Source organism: Suricata suricatta, chromosome 3 (assembly GCF_006229205.1).
Source record: "Suricata suricatta isolate VVHF042 chromosome 3, meerkat_22Aug2017_6uvM2_HiC, whole genome shotgun sequence".
Classification (NCBI taxonomy): domain Eukaryota; kingdom Metazoa; phylum Chordata; class Mammalia; order Carnivora; family Herpestidae; genus Suricata; species Suricata suricatta.
Window position 1 is genome coordinate 83,037,313 of NC_043702.1, and position 19,825 is coordinate 83,057,137.

Consider the following 19,825-nt stretch of genomic DNA (forward strand, 5'->3'; position numbering starts at 1 on the left):
AAGCATTAGAGAAAGAAAAATAAAAGCATTAAAAACAAGATAACAGATTTGAAAAAGAATGAATTAGAAATTCCAAAATTATAAAATATTGCCCTAGAAGTTAATGCAATTGGTGGTTTTAAAGGCATGTTAGACACAGTTTAGGCAGAATTCATGAACTTAGAAATAAATTTGAGCTTATAAAGAAAATAAACCTGAGGTAACACATATGTATGTACAAAAAAATTGACACACACACAAATACACACAAATATACACACAAAGAGAGATTTGGATGAAAAAGTCCCTTATAATAGAATTTCATAAGAATTTAGTAAAAGGAATCAGACAAACATCCACCTATTAGGGCAGATTATCTACAAAGGAATGCTAATAAGATTGACAACATCACAACATAATAGGCAAAATATCTGCAGATTATTGACAGAAAATAGCTGTCAATTAACAATTCTATTTTCATATCTATTTCATACTGTATACCTATATCATTCAAGAATGAGGTCAAAAGCATGTAAATACTTCTTTCCAGATAAATAAGGAGAATGTTTACCACTTACAGAACTTTACTGAAAGAGCCAAGTCAGACTGTTCCTCATAGAAAGAAACTGAGCCCAGACAAGAATGAGACAAAAGAAGCAACAGTGACAAAATAAAATGGTGAATACATAAGTCTAAATAAGCATTTTTCTGGATAAAATAATCTAAAAAAAACATTTGGGGGCATAAAACTACGATGGAATATCTCTTGACCTCCTAGTAGTTCTTTCTGAGGAGGGGAGGGCTACACTAGTTAATTCAACTATATGAATAAAGTTTTGTTTCTTAAATTAGACACAGGATAGAGGTTGTGCTTCTATAACTCTTCATTTCTTTTTATCTGGATGAATGTGTCTTAAGAAATTCAGAAATAAATATTTTTTGAAAAGTAGAGTGGATATAAAAGTCTAAAAAAATAATATATAAGACAACTGGAGAATAACCAAACTTTGTCATTACATTTTTATATTACTTAAGAAAAAAGTAAACATATTTGTTATGTATTCAGAAATAGAGTTAACCTTAGCCCTTACAAAGTTACAGTAAAAGAACTGAAATAAAATATGCTATTTCCAAATAAGAAAAAATTTTAAAGAAAACAAACTCAAATGACCCCCAAAAAAAGCAAGAAAGAAGGAAAGCAGAACTCTGGGTTTAAAAAAAGGACCCAAAATATAATGGTGGAAATAAATCCAAATATATAAAACATTATTATTTTTATACCAACTAAAAAATGGTGTTGCTATATTAATATCAGAAAAATAGACTTTATGGCAAAACTCATTATTGAAACATTGTCAGGAATAATTAATTTTGGTTTTAGCTCATGATGATAAACAGAATTAAGTCACCTGGATAGTATACCACTTCTGAATTTGTATTTATCAAATAGCATGTATTCAAAATATATGAAGTAAAATTTGATCAAATTTTAGGGAAAAATACAAAGGACAAATATACAATCTTAGTGGAAATATTTTTAATGGTTTTACCTCAGGAATTGGTAAATCAAGCAGATAAAAATCTTAGGACAGAGAAAATTTGGACAACACAAATTAGAAGCACGCTATGATTAATATACATTGAACCTTGACCCCAAAAGTTTGAGAATATAAAATTTTTTGAGACAAACTTGGAGCAGTCACCAAATTGATCCCTAATTGAATTTCAAAGAGGTCTCAACAAATACAAAAACTAATTTAGAAATTAGAAAATAGAGTTGAATACAATGTCATTGAATTAAAATTCAGTAACAAAAGTCCCAATACATTTGAAAATACAAAATACACATAAACCAACTTATGACTTGAAGAATTGAAAAATAATAAAAATATTAAGTGGCAAAACTTGAGTCATACTCCTTCCCCTTGCTGAATAATTCAATTTTACTGTAATTAGGGGAAACAGATTAGGTAGGCAGAACAGCAGTGGCTCAGAGGAGGATACCAGAGTCCAAGAAGGATAAGGAGAACATCCACTTGGAGATAGCAGACACCCTAGCATGAGGAATCAGAGTGAGAAAGTGTCCGTGCAGTAGAATTGGAGCCCAAGCAGGAAAAGGAAGACATCTGTGTGAAGAAAGGGGTCATCATGGGAATGGGAGATTGGTTGCATAAAGTGAGGTTGATCACATAAGTAAATATCTGAAGAAGTATAGAAGCTAGGCTTCTCACTAATAGGAAGGTAGTTACGTATATGGAAAAGGAAAAAACTAGAGTGAAATTGTAAATGTCAGCATGGCCTCATGGTTTTCAGTATGTATAAAAGATAGACATAGAAATAAATTTAGATGTAAATATATGGTACAGGCATATGTATACTTTCTAGTTCTGTCTTTTGGTGGACCTGGAAGCACAACACTGATAACAATGAGCACCGAGAGCACACAGATCTTGGCTTCTAAACACCATTGTCCAGTAAAAGGAAATAGTATTTCCTTGAGAACTGGCTGATTCTAGGGCTAGAGAGAGGAAATATATAAGAGAAGTCCCTAGAAATCATCTTTAAGGGTCTCCTACAGACCACATTGGCCATACTCAAGTATCAAAATTAATATTTATAGTAATATGATAACAACTTATAGAATTTACAGCATTAAGTCAAATAGGAAACTATGAAACCATACTGACATTAATGAATAAATTTAAGTTTTATGCAGAACAGAATATCTATATGATTTCAAGGAACGTGCCCCACAAAAGGGGCAAAAAGTAACTTACAATGGAAAAGCCTAGAAGACATCATTTTCATCAAGTGACCAAAGAAAACACCACTTATTGAAATCATGCATGAATTGGTATCATGCACTGAGAGGAACTCAGTATCACTTCCATGATACTAAACTTGAATCTAATTATGAAGAAACATCAGACAAACGTAAATCAAGAGAAATTCTACAAAATACCTAGACTCATCTTTGACAGCATGAAAGTCATAAAAGTCAAGGGCAGACTGACAAATATTCAAGACTGGAGGAGACTAAAAAGACATGACAACTAAATGAAGTCTGTGATTCTAAACTGGATCCTTTGGTAACAAAAAAATGTTATATCAACTGATGCCTTTGAAATGTGATCTGGTGACTAAAGGGCAGGAGGGTATCAAAGTTTATCTTCCACTTTTATTGGTTGCATTGCATTTAAGTAGGAAGATGTTTTCATTTGTAAAAACATATTAAAGTGCAGCTTACAGAACATCAGGTCAGTAATTTAAAAATATTCAGAAAAAAATGACTTATCTGGGGGCGTCTGGGTGGTTGAATCTGTTGAGTGTCTGATTTTTTATTCCGGCTCAGGTCCTGAGACCATGAATCAGGCTCTCTGCTGAGCATGGACCCAGCCTGGGATTCTCTCTCCCCCTCCCTCTGCCCCTCCCTCAATCATACCCATGCACTCTCTCTCTCTCTCTCTCTCTTTCTCTCTCTCAAAATAAACATTAAAAAATGAATTATTTATGCTCTGTATCTAGATTTCTTTGCAAATTTTTGATTCATGTATGGAATTGTCAAATCACTATATTGTACAGCTGACCCTAATACAACTCTGTATGTTAACCAACTGGAATTAAATAAAATGGAAACTTAAAAAAAAAAATTTAAAGAATGCAACCAATAGCAAACAAACAAAAATATGTGATGTAATTTAAGTAATGCTTGGAGGTAAATACACAGTCATCACAATTTATAATTAAAAAGAAGAAAGATGAAAAATAGCAAGTTAATTATTCCATTCAATAAGGGAGGGAAAATACCCCTCCTGATTGAACGCTAAGAAAATGGAGAGAAAAGGAAAGAAAAAGGTCAAATAACAAAATGAATCAATCTGAAAGCAAAGACGTAAAAGAGAGGGCACATAGTGGCCCTTCTCCACATTTGAGGAGCAGCTAGGACTTCCTTATTGCTTAGGAAATGAATACTCTCGTAGAAAGATAAAGGAAAAGTCAGTTCCTAAATTTTAATTTCGAAATCCTGGACATTTGTATATCAAGCATGAAAGCCCTACGATCTCAAAGCATGATATTAATGTCACAAGCCAAAGATTTGGGTAAAATAGAAGAAAATCCAGTATTTTTCACCTCATTTTAAATGAAGAACCCTTTCTGAAGGGAAGAAAAAGAAAAAATGGCCAAAAGGAAAACACAGAGCCTAAATATTGGTGATGCCTCTGTGAAGGGACTTTGGCCTGAGCCTCCCACACCTGAGCTGGGAGAAATGTCCAAGGCTAAAGGAAGGAACCTGCGAGCAGAGAGCTATCTGGTCTTATGTCTTGGGAGAACCCGAAGAGGCCTCCAGCCTCACGGATTCTCTGGTGCCCTGGTGACACAGGACAGAGCCAGGCGGACGGCTGTGTGGGGGTGCCGGTGACCAGGCAGGGAGAGCCTCTGTGCTCCTGACATCCCAATGAGCCTCTGAAAGCGCCACAGGGTTTCTTTAGGCCTAGAAGACAGGATGTTTAGGCCTAAGAAGACAGGGCTAGGGTCGAGTTACACACATGGTTAAAGTCCGAATAGGAAGGTGACATCCTGCAGACTCGCTTGCATTCCCCCCGGAGAACCAGAACAGTGAGTATACTTGTCAGTGACTGTCAGCATGAGTAAAGGACTGACTCTCAACCAAGCTGCCTATTTCTTTGTAAACTATTCTGAACATGGCCCCAAGAGTATCTTGATGGCTCTTTTTCAAAACATTTTTAAAATTTTATTTTTGAGAGGGGGGAGGGGCAGAGAGAGAGAGAGAGAGGGAAACAGAATCTGAAATAGGCTTCAGGCTCTGAGCTGTCAGCACAGAGCCCCATGTGAGGCTCAAACCCACAAACCATGAGATATGACCTCAGCTGAAATCAGACACTTAACCCACTAAGCGACCCAGGTACCCCCCACAATGACTCTTTATAGGATAGTGGACAGGTGGGCGGATGGATGGATGGAGGGGTAGCGGGTAGATAATGAAAGGGCAGTCCCTAAATTACATGACTCTCCAGCCACTGTGTTACAGCACGGCATGCCACTAAGAGAAGAACCAAACCACCCTCACTTGCTCACGCCCATCCTCGCTCTTCTCTCCAAGACCAGCAGTAACTGAGAGTGGGAGAGGAACCGATTCTTGATCATTTCCATCCAAAGCCAAAATAGCCCCAAGGTCAGTAGAAAAATCAAGTGACTTCACAAAACAGCACATTAGAAAAAAATACCACTGGGAGTTTCAGACACTGGAAAGTGTTTTTAAAAAAGACGTTTCTTCCAAGTTTCCTGTTTACTTAAAAAAAAAAGAAAGAAAGAAAGAAAAGGTATTTGCATTATTTTCACCTTGTTTGGAATCTCTGCTTCTTATCTTGGCCTTACTGTATTGTTATTTGTATATTTAGGGAGAATTTAGCAGAGCAAATTTGTTATTCTAAAGCAGTCTACAGAAGTACACTCACACAGCATAACCAAATCACAATTTTATGCAGGTTTTTTTTTTTCTTCTGTCTTAGATTCTGCAGTTCTTAAAGGAACATGTGGAAGCAGCGGTGTGTCACACATGCTATTAGAGAAGTCCAAGGAAACGAGTACAACATGGTGATCAACCTTGGCAGTCCCCACATAGAGCGTGATTATGTTGTAATACTGTTTGATGCAGTTGTATGTTTGATCAATTTCAAGAGATGAATATCACCTCACTTCAAACAATATGATACAGTCTCATTGTATGGAATTATGGCTGCTGTCAGTCAGCATGTGGCATAACCCTTAAAGTGCCATCTTTGGGGAATGTCAGAAAAATGATTGCAACACTTGCATTAATTAGTAAGTTTTTACACGAAATCCAAGCATAACCTGTTAAGACAATTTATCTGCTGTCTCTCTGTTCATTTTTTTTTATCATAAAAACATGTATATAACCCATACATGCATACACTCAGCTTATTAGCTCAACTTATTAGAATAGCTATGGTAGTAACAATAATATCGTAAGAATGAATCCCCCTATTCCCTTGTGGATCAGTAAGCTATGTTTTCTATATTTTGTTCAATGGTCCCCAAACATACCCCTAACTTGAACCAACTATTCTCTTTTTTTTCCCTAACATTTATTTATTTATTTATTCTTGAGAGAGAGAGAGAGACAGAGACAGAGAGCAAGCATGAGAAGGGAGGGTCAGAAAGAGAGGGAGACAGAATCCAAGCAGGCTCCGCACTGTCAGCACAGAGCCCGATGAAGGGCTCAAACTCACAGTGAGATCATGGCCTGAGCTTAAATTAAGAGTCAGATGCTTAAATGGCTGAGCCACCCAGATATCCCTTGAGCCAACTATCCTATCAATAAGAGGGGTAGGTGCAAAGTAAAGGCAAACATTAAATTACCAGGAGGTCTATGTTCTTCACAAAACAAACTTAAAATTTCAGCTTGACAAATGATGAATACATGGATAAATAAATGCAGATTCAGAGTCTTTTGAATGTCATTAATTTCATTTTGGCAATGTTAATTGTTAGATACAGCATATTAAGCAAATAAGAATTATGATTTTTTTACATTAACTATGGAATATGGAATATTTTCTCTCTTGCTTGAGGTTGTGTTTCTTTGTTATCAATTATTGTCTTTGTCTTAGATTTTGCCATCATCACACAGTAATGCCTATTTTGATTTTTCCCAATGTATACATAATTGGAAGGATTATTGCTTTGACATGATACATGTTAATTTGACCTGGAACTTAACACACTTTCACAGGACAACTAATACCCCCAGATTTCACAGTGTTTATCAACAAGGTATATATCCCTGGGGTATTATGAGCGTTTTCCCAAGGAATTCCTTTCCCACCATGGTTCCTGGCATTCTCCTTCCTACTTTCCCTATGTCCTCAACTGCCATCAAGTGAGAAATCACTTGTGGCAGCCTTCTAAGATGGCTTCCAATGACCCCTGCCTCCCAGTATTCCCAAAATTGTCTAATCCTCTCTCCTTTTGAGTATGGATGGAACCTAGAAAGAATATGACAAAGTTATTACATGTCACTTCTATGATAAGGTTATAAAGACTATGAGTTCTGTCGCAATGACTTCCTTGTGGCTTTGATGAACGATGCTTCTGTGCTGAAGAGCCCATGTGGCAAAGAACTCAGAATAACCTCTGGCCAGCGGCCTGCAAGGAACTGAAACTCTCATTGCCACAACCAGTGAGGAACTGAGTCCAGTCCATCACTAATCTGAGCTTGGAAATGAATCCTGCCTCAGCTGAACATTGATGTGACTATGGTACCAGATAACATCTATACTGCAAGACCCTGAAACAAAAGATCCTTGAGACTGTACCCAGATTCCAAACACATTGAAACTGTGAGACAGTAAGTGTTTGGGGTTTTAAACCACTAAACTTCGCATTTATTTGTTATATCACAATGGACAACCAACATAACTACTATCTGATAGCGAACATACTAGGTGGCTCACTCTATTCCTTTTGTGGTGAGTAGAAAAACAGTGGGGCTGGAGATCTTTACATTTTTGCCTTCAAAATATAGACAGTGTCACACCCAGAGGCAGGCCACGTGGAAGTGCTGACGAAGTCCATCAAGAGACATGTGATGTGTTTAGGACCTTCTCACAAAGATCTGCCATTCTTCATGGGCAAGAGATATTGACCAGTGGTTCCTCTTTAGGATAGGATTATAAAAGTGCAATTTGTTTTTCCATGACAAGGTCTGGCACATATACAGACTGGAACTATAGAAATATAAAATGGGTTTTATTCTTGTTGATGGTATATTCTGAGACACATCTGTTTGTTCTACAGAGTTTCTCCTATCATCCGTCATGTCAGCAGCTTGTTGAGTTTGGAGTGGACAATCCTGCAGGAGCTTTCCAAACAATCACAGGTAGCTTGTCTTATTACTGGTAGCAAGATGATTTGAAGAATGCATCCCAAAACAGGGTCATATATTTTGTGAACTATTTTATTTCCTCAATTAATCCACAAGACTAGAGAAGAATAGTGATGAAAAATAATTATAGTGATCAATAACCGAAACCTTTTTATTTTGAGATTTAATATATAGATTTGATCTTTCCTAAGTGTGTTTAACCCAGTATTAAGATCCTCTTATATCGTTGATTCATAGCTACTGCACAGACACAATCCAGTAAGGTGTTGGAAAGAAGAGGAAAGTCAATTTGATACTGAACATGTTCCATGAGTGGGCCATCTGTGATTTATCAAATAATTGATTTATTTAAAAGATCCCTACATAGCCAAAGATTTAAAACAACAGTAAGGAAAAAGAAAACAATGAGATATTTTTCCTTATTAGATTAACAAAGATTTTTTAAATGAGTTCTATCCAGCCTAATTTATAGGGAAGATGTTTTATACATAGTTGCTGGGAGTATAAATTGGCACAACCTTTTTAGAGAATAATTCTACCAAAATGCTTCAACATTTTAAGCCCATTTCATGAGGCAGAATTTTTGCCAAGAAAACAAATCTGAACTTGAAAAAGGTTAAAAGATATTTTTTGAAACATTATAAGAATAAAAAAGAAAAATTTTATAAGAATAAAAAATTTCCTGCAGCTTAGATATCTGTTAATAGAGCTAAATACATTATCATATATACAAAATACAAGCTGCCTTAACCAGTGAAAGAGGACACTTGTATCTGCAGAGAGGTATCAGCAACATGTTGTTAAATTTTTTAAGTTAGTCACTGAACAAAATATATATGTGTGTGTATTTTGGTTCCAGTTTTGTTCTTAAAAATGTCAACCTTCAGTACGTGTGGATGAACACCATATACTAAATCATTGAAACTGGTTTTCTATTGAGGAATTATTGTGAGATTTTTGAATACTTTCCAGGGAGCATACATTATTTATTGGGGAGAAAAGACAACTCTTTTCACTTTGAAAGATTCTAGATACTAATTTTTGCTTTTCCTCCTTTGGTCACTGAAAAAAACTCAACACGTAATCATCTGTTTCATTTTGGCCTCTAATTGTTCATCTATTTTTCATTCATTAGCTCAGTTAGCATTTATTAAGCACTTAAATACGTCCTGTGTCCTGTCCACTGAAGAAGCAATATGGGACAATTCATGAATTTGTGTGTCACCTTTGCAGGTACCCATCCACTAGAATATTATAAATGTCCCAGAACTGGCTCTATAACACGCTTTTAGAATAATCTCTTTAGGGGCGCCTGGGTGACTCAATGGCGTAAGTGGCCTGACTTGGCTTTTGGCTCAGGTCTTGATCTCAAACATGAGTTTGAGCCCCGCATCAGTTTCTGTGCTGTCAGCACAGAATCTGCTTAGGATTCTCTCTCTCTCCCCCTCTCTAGCCCTCCTCAGCTTGTGCTCTCTCTCAAAATAAATATATAAATATTTTTAAAAATAAAATAAAATTAAAATTAAATAGAACAAAACAAAACAAAACAATCTCTTTAGGGGCTCTTGGGTGGCTCAGTCGGTTAAGTGTCTGACTCTCAATCTCAGCTCAGGTCTTGATCTCAAGTCATGAGTCCAAGCCCCATGTTGGGCTCCATACTGGGTGTGAAGTCAACTTTAAAAATTTTAAGAAATAAGATAAAATAATCTTGTTAGTGTCTAAGACCTTGTTGACGATGTTCCAAGGTTTCAAAAAACACTTTTACATGCAATTTATGTATTGCTAGTGTAGTGATTTTTGAACTTTTGAAATTTAAGACTTGTGTTCAAATACTAGAATATGCATAGGAATGGATTTTAAAATTCAAAACCCACAAAAGAAGTAAGCAATAACTTCAGGAATACTAAAGTCTTAGTATGTCTATAAAAGTATACAAAATATCCAACTGGGATAAGTAGCCACACAGTTCCCACTGAGCATGGAGTCAGTGATGGAGCCAAATAGGTCTGCTCTACTAGCACCTCACAGGTTAACTACATTGATATGAGCACGTATGTCGTCCACATAGAATATATACATAAATAGACTCACACAATGCATACTCAAAAACACATATTTGGGAATGAAAGATTTAGCAACCATGTGCACCTTTCATTATTGATTGAGTTTTTTTATATGCCACAAACGGCAATTTGCATGGCAAAGGACCTATGTGAGTCAATGTTCCATCAGGACAGACGCTGATAGGAGCTCACTGAATAGCTCTCAGTGGACCAGTGTCTGGTGCCTCACCTGGGCAGGGTGGAGTGCCAGCTCAGTTTTACTGGTGACTCTGTGAGGATACAGGATTGTCAAAAATGTACATTTGTTTGTTTTCAGTAGAGCAAATGAGGTCTTTGCCCATATATATTTTTTAAGGAACTGCTCGTACTCGGTAAAAAAAACAAAAAAACAAAAACAACAACAAGAAAACCCCTCATTGGGATGGCTCACTCAAAGAATACTTGACCCTTTTCCAAAGCTTTTTACACCTTTCCCACAGAAAGTCCCAGAGACATAATCCACCATTCTCCTTTTTTCATTTTCCCATCATCAACACAGAGAGAAGATCCGAGGTGGAATGGGGGAAGTAAAAGAAGATATGAGGAAGGAAGACAAGAGAAAACGCAGATAAAAAATTGAGTATGGGTACACAAACCACAGTTTCTCCATCTATCAATATGAGAATTTGAGGATATTTGCTTTGATAATGGCCGCACTTGGAAAAGAGTTCTTGGAGGAAATGGAGCTGTGTGTGACTCGAGTATTAAAAACTCGACACCAGGCCCAGGATGGAGTCGTTTATGCTAAGCCCAGGTCCCAAAACTGAGACTTAATTCTAGTTCTGGCAGAAATGGAATCGTAAACCAGTCAGTTCAGGATCAGCACTAGATAGGCCCCTGCTATCCCCTAAAGGGAAGTGACCTAGTAATAACCAACTCCCTTTTTTGTCTAGTATAACTTCCCACCCCTGGGCCCTTCAGCCTATAAAAGTCTTTCATTTTTACAACTCCTCAGAGCCCCGTTCTACCTGCTAGATGGGATGCTGCCCCTATTTCAACTGATTGTTGCTCAATAAACTCTTAATATTAATAAACCTTAGTTTCTCTTTTAACTTAAGCTATAATTACCTTCTAGGATCTGTGAGACATGGCTCAGTTGAAAAATTTCTAAGCTTGACATTGGGAGCTAAAGGTACGAGTCCAGGCCATCTCAAAATGGCTGTGTAATCAACATTATTTGTCCCACCAGCTTGCCTCAGTATCCCTATTTATTAAAAACGAAAAGGAAGACGACACCTAACCCACCCATCCCACATGCCTAATGTGCCTAATATGAGACACATTGAGTACATGAAAGTGCTTTGAAAGATTCAAAACTAATTGCAAAATTCAGATATTAAAACCAAATAAAGATTTTGGGGGGGGTGGTTGTTGACTGAGCAAAATATTTCCACTAAACCATTAATGGATGAGTTCAGTTAATAAAAGTGTGTGACTTGTGAAGAAATGGATTGATATTAATTATAAAAATTATATTATAATTAATGCACTCATTAATGATCTACCAATCAATATCAATTGAAGGTTTATTATTTTAAGGAGAATGGGCAATTAGCAGTTTGACACCATGAAAAAGAGATAAGCGACTGACTGATGGGTCCCCATCCAGTTTAATTTTAATTTGTTTTACAAGTATCTTCTTTAGCGGTGAATTTAAATGCACATTGCTCTTTCTCTTTTCAGAAAATGAACATATATGTTGTTTAAAACGCACATCTGAATGACAAAGAAAGAAGTCTGGCGTTTGTAAGAAGAAATGAGCACATCTTCTAAATGGGCTCGATGGTATGGTATAAGTTCTAATCTCTCACAGAGTAATATAACGGATTGCTCTTTAACTTAAGTGAATTTGTATGTCCGCATTCTCTTAATGGAATCAGTTTTGATATACTCTTTGTTCATGCTGTTACGGGCTTCAGTCTAAGGGTTCTTTGTATTAACTTTTTAAAGTTACATTACAAAGAGGTTTTAAGATTTCCCAACAGGCTTCTATTTAACCAAAGCTTTTGATCTCAAACCTGCTGGGACCTAGTGAAATCCTTACCAATTCTCCAGTAACTCCTCACTATTGGAATTTGAAAAGACCCACCTGAAGGATTGAACTCCCGGTATGGTTTCAGCCATCCTTTAGATCACTCTATTTAAGCAGACAGCAAGGGGGTCTAACGCACTCTTTGTGATCTGCGGAGCAGCCTAAGGTGTCCTTTGCATAAGTTGTACTCCTGAGGAAATAAAAAATCAGGAGGACACAGACCTATATTCCTTATTTCCTGCTATCTTCAGTTAAAAGGGGATTGCAGGGGGTCTGCTTAACATCTTTTGCTACCTAAATACCTTTTGGACATGGGAAGTCAATAAAAGAACTTCCATTGCATCCATTACCCTACTGCAGTGCATAACAAATTAGATTTAAAAGGCTACTTTTTCCCCCTTACAGCTATTTCCATCATTTCCTTTAAAATTTCAATTTAGTGTCAAGTGACAGAATATTCTATAATATACTTTAAAACTCTATAATGCCAATTATGCTAACGGAGCATTATTTCCAAAGAATTAGGTTTTATTATTGTAGACAAATTATAGTTTAAGAGATAAGATAGAGAATTGATTATGTTTAAAGTATGTTAAATATGGAACTAGATAAAGTAAGCATTGTTTTTTAATAACTCTTCTTTAAATATACATGAGCATTCATTTTTTATTTGACCCCTAATTCCCATGTTCAGAAAGGAAATTTCAACTGCATTCCAAGTTATCAGTACCACAGATAAACCTATTTTGAGAAAGGGTGAAATAAAACTTTCTTTTGTAATATTTAAGCGTTTTTATTTATTTCATTTAAAAATGCCATTGTGGGGCGCCTGGGTGGCTCAATCGGTTAAGCGTCCAACTTCGGCTCAGGTCAGATCTCATGTTCGTGGGTTCGAGCCCCGCGTCAGGCTCTGTGGTGACAGCTAGCTCAGAGCCTGGAGCCTGCTTCTGGTTCTGTGTCTCCCTCTCTCTCTGACCCTCCCCCTCTCATGCTCTGTCTCTCTCTGTATCAAAAATAAATAAAACATTAAAAAAATTAAAAATAAATAAATAAATAAAAACGCCATTGTGCAGAAGTTCTAGGACATGTAAACAGTGAGTGTGGAAACAAATAAAACTTTGTAAAAAACACAATATTTGCTGCTGTATATAAGAACAGATTTATCCATGGGAAACTTCTTTGTGACTGTCTTAACCTTTCTATTAATGTTATGCAAATCCTCTTCATCATTTCAAAAAAAATTTTTGGCTTGAAGGGGAGCAAAATATGGGACGCTAAAATATGCCACTTTGGCAAGTGGATTCTTTTGAGCTGAAGGTAATCAATATCCAGCAGACTAAAGAAAAAAACTTTTTCCTCTCCTTTGACTCCCCAAAATAATTTAGATAAGGGCTTTGATCCAGAAAGAAAGCTATTATCAGAGATAACTTTTATCTGAAAGACATATCTGTATGGCAGAACAAACATCTACTTGCCAAACCTCTGCATTTCTTGTTGCCTCATGAATTACCCTCCTTCCTTTTAAAGATCAGGCCCCTACCTCATTCTTTAGCTTAGGATGGCATGTAAGCCTCATATGCTAGCCCTTGGGTCTCATATTTTTATGGGGCTCCTGTACAATGTAATTAAATTTATTTTTCTCTTGTTATTCTGTCTTATGTCAATTTAGTTATTAGACCAGCCATGGGGTTCCTGGGTGGCTCAGTCAGCTCTGAGCTCAGGTCACGATCTCATGGTTTATGAGACTGAGCCCCATGTTGGGCTCCACACTGATAGCGCAGAGCCTGCTCGGGATTCTCCCTCACCCTCTCTCTCTCTGCTCCTCTCCTGCTCTCTCTCTCAAATTAAATAAATTAACTTAAAAAAATTATTAGACCAGCTAAGAACCTAGAAAGGTAGAGAAAAAATTTCTCCTCCCTTATAGACTTTCTCCTGATAAGAGAGATTTACTTACTCTTATGTTGTCATTGTATCAGATGTTATTATCCCTGATAAAGCCTCAAATTAGCTTTATGCCACAAGAACTAGAAATAAATATACATGTATTCCCAGACAATGGTAAGTATTTGCTATTCAGTGTTCACTGTTTGAAGCAATACTCTCTCAGGCCACCATGTAACATTCATTACTAAACATTAAAGACAATTGGTATCAAGATGATTTTCCCTCTTTGAGATCTGATTAACTGCAGAAAGTGGCTTGGAACCATCTCAGTTCTGAATATGCAGTAGGGTTGTCAGGTGATGTGTTCGATTTGGGTTTCAGAAACGTTACCATACTTATAGAAGATGACATCATCATTCCATGTCTTAACTTATTAATTTCCATAAACATTTATTGCATATCTGACATATACTTATGAGGAATTGCCTAATGGAATATCATTTTCTGCAGTGCATAGTAACTTATTATCATAGGAAAAGCTCATAGTTAAAATAGATAAGATGCCTATGAACTCTTACTCTGGGGAAGGACGGCTCAAAGTCTTGCAGAAATGTGAGCATGGCAGGAATTATACAAAATGGTTTCTGATTCTTATGGATAATATAAGTTTTAACTTATTATATGTTGTGTTATGGCAATCTCCAACTTGTTTGTAAAAAAAAAAACCTGCATTTTTATGGCCAGGGAAAAGATTTAATAAAGTATTTCTCCTAATTCCAAATTTACTCTATTTTACTCTGATGTATAGCATAAATAGTTTTGGAGATAGTTACTCTGCAATATCAATCAGTTGAAAAAATGTGCATCACCTATGATCAAGAAATTGTACTTCCAAGCATTGGCCTTAGGAATACTTACAGCACCAGTACAGCTGTAGTGAGAAGGATGTTCACTATTGCGTCATGTGTGAGAATAAAAACTGCAGTCAGTCTAAATGTATTTCAACACGGCACCACTAACAAGACATCCGTCGTCCATGGCAGCAGCTTGGTCATGGTGGCTGGCCTCCCAAGTGCTCCGCAGCACCTCTTCTTTCTACTCGGAAAGTATTTTCAAGTAGATGTTGTTACTGTCATGTTTTATTGGTTTAGGAAGTGAACCACAGAGAAATTAAGTAACATGTCAAAATCACAGAATTACTAATGGTAGAACTAGAGTTCAGACCCAACCAAGCCGTTTGGTTGCAGAGCCCAAAAGTCCCTTACTATAATGCTTATACATATTCAAAGAATGAGATAGTTTTATTTTTTATTATTTTGTTAATGTTTATTTATTTTTGAGAGAGAATATGCAGGGGTATGTCTGGGAAGGGCAGAGAGAGAGAGAGAGAGAGAGAGAGAGAGAGAGCGAGCATGCAACATAGAACTCAAAGCAGGCTCCAGGCTCTGAGCTGTCTGCACAGAGCCCAATGCCAGACTCGAACTCACAAACAGTGAGATCATGACCTGAGCTAAAGTGGGATGCTTAACCAACTGAGCCACTCAGGCACCCCTTTTTTGTTTTGTTTTTAAAGAATGAAACAGTTTTAGACATCATGAAAGAGAAGAGATGTCTAAGAAATATTAAATATAGTTTTTTAAAAACGAAAGTCACAAGGAATCATCACATGCTGTCATTTTGGTAAAAATTATATCCGGGTACATTAGAATATGGAGAGAAAATTTTGAAGGAATATTCACAAGAATGTTTATGTAAGAGTTTCTACAGGACTCTTAGTTTCTACTTTATATATTTCTGTAATATTTAGATATTTTATAAATATATATGATAAACAATAAAGAGTTCTTTAAAAATATCAGTGTATAATTAGTGAAATCAATAAAAGCGATGAATTACTTTTTCAACATATGCAGCATTATTTTCAACATCTCTGGTGCTGGCAGTCAATTTGGCATTTTTATAACAAAGCAGAAATAAATTATATCATATAGAATTTTCATACTATGGACATTAATTATCACAGGGTGATGGTGTTCTGTGATTTCAAAAAACAACACTGAGATTGTTTTCCTTGTGTAAGCAAGTTTTACAAGTGACTTGTCTTATAACTATTGAATAAAAGCTCTGTTATATCAATAGAGTTATACTTCTTTCTATTTCACATTTGCTATATTATAACACAAATGTTTATTCTTTTACAGATTTTGGGAAAGGAAGATTCTCACACCCTTTCTAATATGTAAAATGCTTCCCACATTTGCATTTATAAATTGTTTACACAGGTAGACATTGCATCCAGGTTCCTAGGAAGGGAAGAAAACCTGTGCATTTGATTCTGAAGTTACAAACACAGGGTTTGGGCTGGCTCTAGCCCTCCTTCTTGCATTTCAGCACTGAAAAAAAAAATCAGTCATGGGTAATGCTTTCAAAAATTCTAATCCAAAGCTTTGCTTATGGAAATCATATGATTTTAAAAGGTAATAAAGAACATTCTCTGTAATCAAGGGTGAGTCAAGGAAAATGGCATACACGGGAGTAAGTCAGCCAAACAAAAACTTGACCCAACACCAAGCTCATTGTCAGAACCACAGCTGCCACATCAACCAATGAGACCTGAACGGGAGGCAGCCAGGAAGTCAGGTGCCGGGGCTGGAAGGACTCTGTTCCAGATCCATTGGCAGTTGGCCTGTCAGCTGCTGTACATCCGCAGTGTGGGCCCAGGGGTGTTGGATCTGGTTTTGGACCACGGGAAGGGAGTGAAGTACAATCAATATTGTCAACAGCAAGATTGTCAAGTTAGCACTGATAACATATTCATGGGAAGATACCCTGTCTTGCTCTTTGGGTTCTTTGTGGAAGGAGGGCCCACGGAGACTGCTTACAGCAACTCGGGAACATCATTGACCCCTCTGCTCGGAAAACCTGGTTATGGGGTTCAGTTTGTCTTTAACCTTGGATTTCTGCAGATAGCGTGTTTGTTTACTAAGCAGGGCCTTGCAAACTATGGCGAGAGAAGTGAATACCAGGTTTAAGGGGAGGTGTGGTCAGAGGCAACATGATACCAGATTCTAAAAAGAAAATGGGTTTTGAAGTTGGCATTATGAACAGAGAGCTGTCGTGTTTCTTTCACTCAATAGAGAAAATAAGTGACCCTTGCTGTGATTAGCAACTCACTGTGTCTGTTTAGTGTCAGGAATGCTGCTAGGATCTAATCAAAATTTAACTCCTAGATTACCTCTTCAAACAAAAATGTCTAAACAGAGAAGAATGGATCTTTATGTCTCGTTATCTTATAACACCTTTGAAGCTCAAGAGAATCTTGCTTGCATAGAGCAGGCATTTCATAAATGTTAAAAACTGAATATAACTTACTGAATCTTGTCTATTCTAGTCTAGTCACCCAGTCGTATGGCCCCCAGGTTTATACTGCTATACTCTCACTTTGGTGGTGAGACTTGTATGCAAACATTATGAAAATGGTCCTTATTGATAAACATACTAGTCCACTGTAGTGAAGAGCTGATATGGGACCCCGCACACAGTATGTTCTCAATAAGCACTTGTTACCATTAATCATCATCACTAGGAATTGCGAGACATTCTGGGAAGTAGGAGAGATACTGTAAGATCCTAACTTTTAGTGGAAAATACAGAAGGCACAGGACAAACACAAATGGAATATAATAGAAATATACTAACATACACAGAATTAAGAAATAAGAATGTTACTATACACATGCATAAAGACAGGCGTTTGTAGTGGCCAAGAGATTAACTTTCCAACCTGGCTCTGATGGAGGGGATGGATTAGTGATAACAGCTAACATTTATTAAACACTTACTATTGGCCAAGTACCATATTAATAGCTTTTGATATATTGATTATCTTGTTTGATTTTTACTACAGCTGTGTTATTATTATTTTCATTTTACAGATGTGAAAACTGGGGCTCAAATTTCCAAATCATTGCCCAAGGTGGGTAGGGAGACAAGCCAAGGTCTGCAGCCAGAAAACACTATGATCTGAATGCTTGTTTTGTGTCCCCCTCCAAACGCAGATGTTGAAATCCTCACACACTATGTGATGATATTAAGAAGCAGGGCCCTCAGGAGATAATTAAGTCATGAAAGTGGAGCTGCCATGAATGGGATTAATACCCTCACAAAATAGACCCCATCAAGCTCCCTTAACCCTTCAACCATGTGATAACACAAGGAGAAGATGGCTTTCTACGAACCAGAAAGTAGGCCTCCACCAGAATCCACGCTGGCCCCTTGATCTTGGACATCAGCCTCCAGAACTATGAGAAATCAAGATCTGCTCTTTGTAAGTTACTCTGTGGAATTTTGTTACAGCTCTCCACACAAACTAAGACCATATACGACAATATGGAAGAACAGTAATTTTACAGCCACAGGACTGGAGGTTCTGGAGCATTGTTCAGGCATAACCACAGCTGCACATTCAGGACTCAGGTGGAAACCGAAATACCACTTGGCAAAGAACGCACCTCTGGAGATCTAGTTATCTTGTCTTCTCAGCAACAGTGTTTGCAGCCTCCTATTGTTGAGTGTTACCATCCTCTTGGGTCCTCATGACCCTCTCTGTTGGCACCTCTCCTGCTGCTTTGCACTTGTACACTCCCTAGACTCCTTTCTCTTCCTGACTTCTAAGCCTTCCTTTGCCACATGGTCTCTGCTCACTTCCTGCTTCCTATGCGAATGCATTTCAGTCTCTGAACTTCTCTGTGGCTGTGGCCTTCCCTGATTTTCTTGTGCCTCTAGGACTGGCCTAGGGGTCTGCTGGCATGCAGTCATTCCCATGAGGAGGAACTTTGTCTCCTCAGGCCACCCCAGAGATCCAGGCCCTGACGGGAGACAGCAGCCTTTGGATCAAGTACTTATCTGGTCATCATGGCCAGGTGTGATAGTTAATTATATGTGTCAACTTGGCTAGGTTATGGTACCCAGTTTTTTTTGTGTGTGTGAAACAGCAGTCTACGTGTTGCCGTGAAGATATGTTTTAGATATGATTAACATTCAAATCAGTAGACTTTGAGAACAGCAGATTACTGTCCATAATGTAGCTAGTCCTCAACCAATCAGTTGAAAGCCTTAAGGGAAATGATTAAGGCCCCTCTACAAAGAAGGAAGCAGTCTCCAGACTGCCTTCATTATCAAGATGCAGCATCAACTCTTTCCTGGGTCTCCAGCCTGCCGCCTGCTCTGTAGATTGCAAACTTGCTAGGCCCCACAATCTCCAGAGCCAATTCCTTAAAATAAATCCCTCTCTCTTTCTACGTATATTCACACCCCCTAGGTCTGTTTCCCTGTAGAACCCTAATAGACCAGGGTGGTAGGTTCATAAAGATAGTGAGCTCTCATAAGAAAAGGCACTGTATTCAATATAATCAGAGACGATAAGAATGGAAACTAACTAGTTGATCTGAGAAATGAGTGACAAGACTAAGAATACCTTAAATAAATAAACATGAGATGGCATTGAATTGGCACATGAAATATCAGACAGTCAATCATATGAAAAGTTTCATTATATCTGAAGCTACTGCTTCCAATGAGATAAAAACAAGTAGAATGACTTAGTGTAATTTCAGCTTGAGAAAAGGAAGGGGAACTTAGTTTTATTCAGCATCTACTAGATGTCAGGCCCTTTTATGTACAAAAAGTCATCAATTAACATTTAATTTCACAATATTTAATTATCACCATAGGGTATAATTGATCCCACTTAATAATCACCATATCCTGCAGAGTCAGACCCTGAGATTTAAGGAGGGCAAGTAACTTGCCAATGGTTACAGAAAGCAAGAGATGGCTCTCTTGACTAAGATGCCCAGACAGACTCACTCATTACTTGCTTGAATGGACTGCACATGCCTG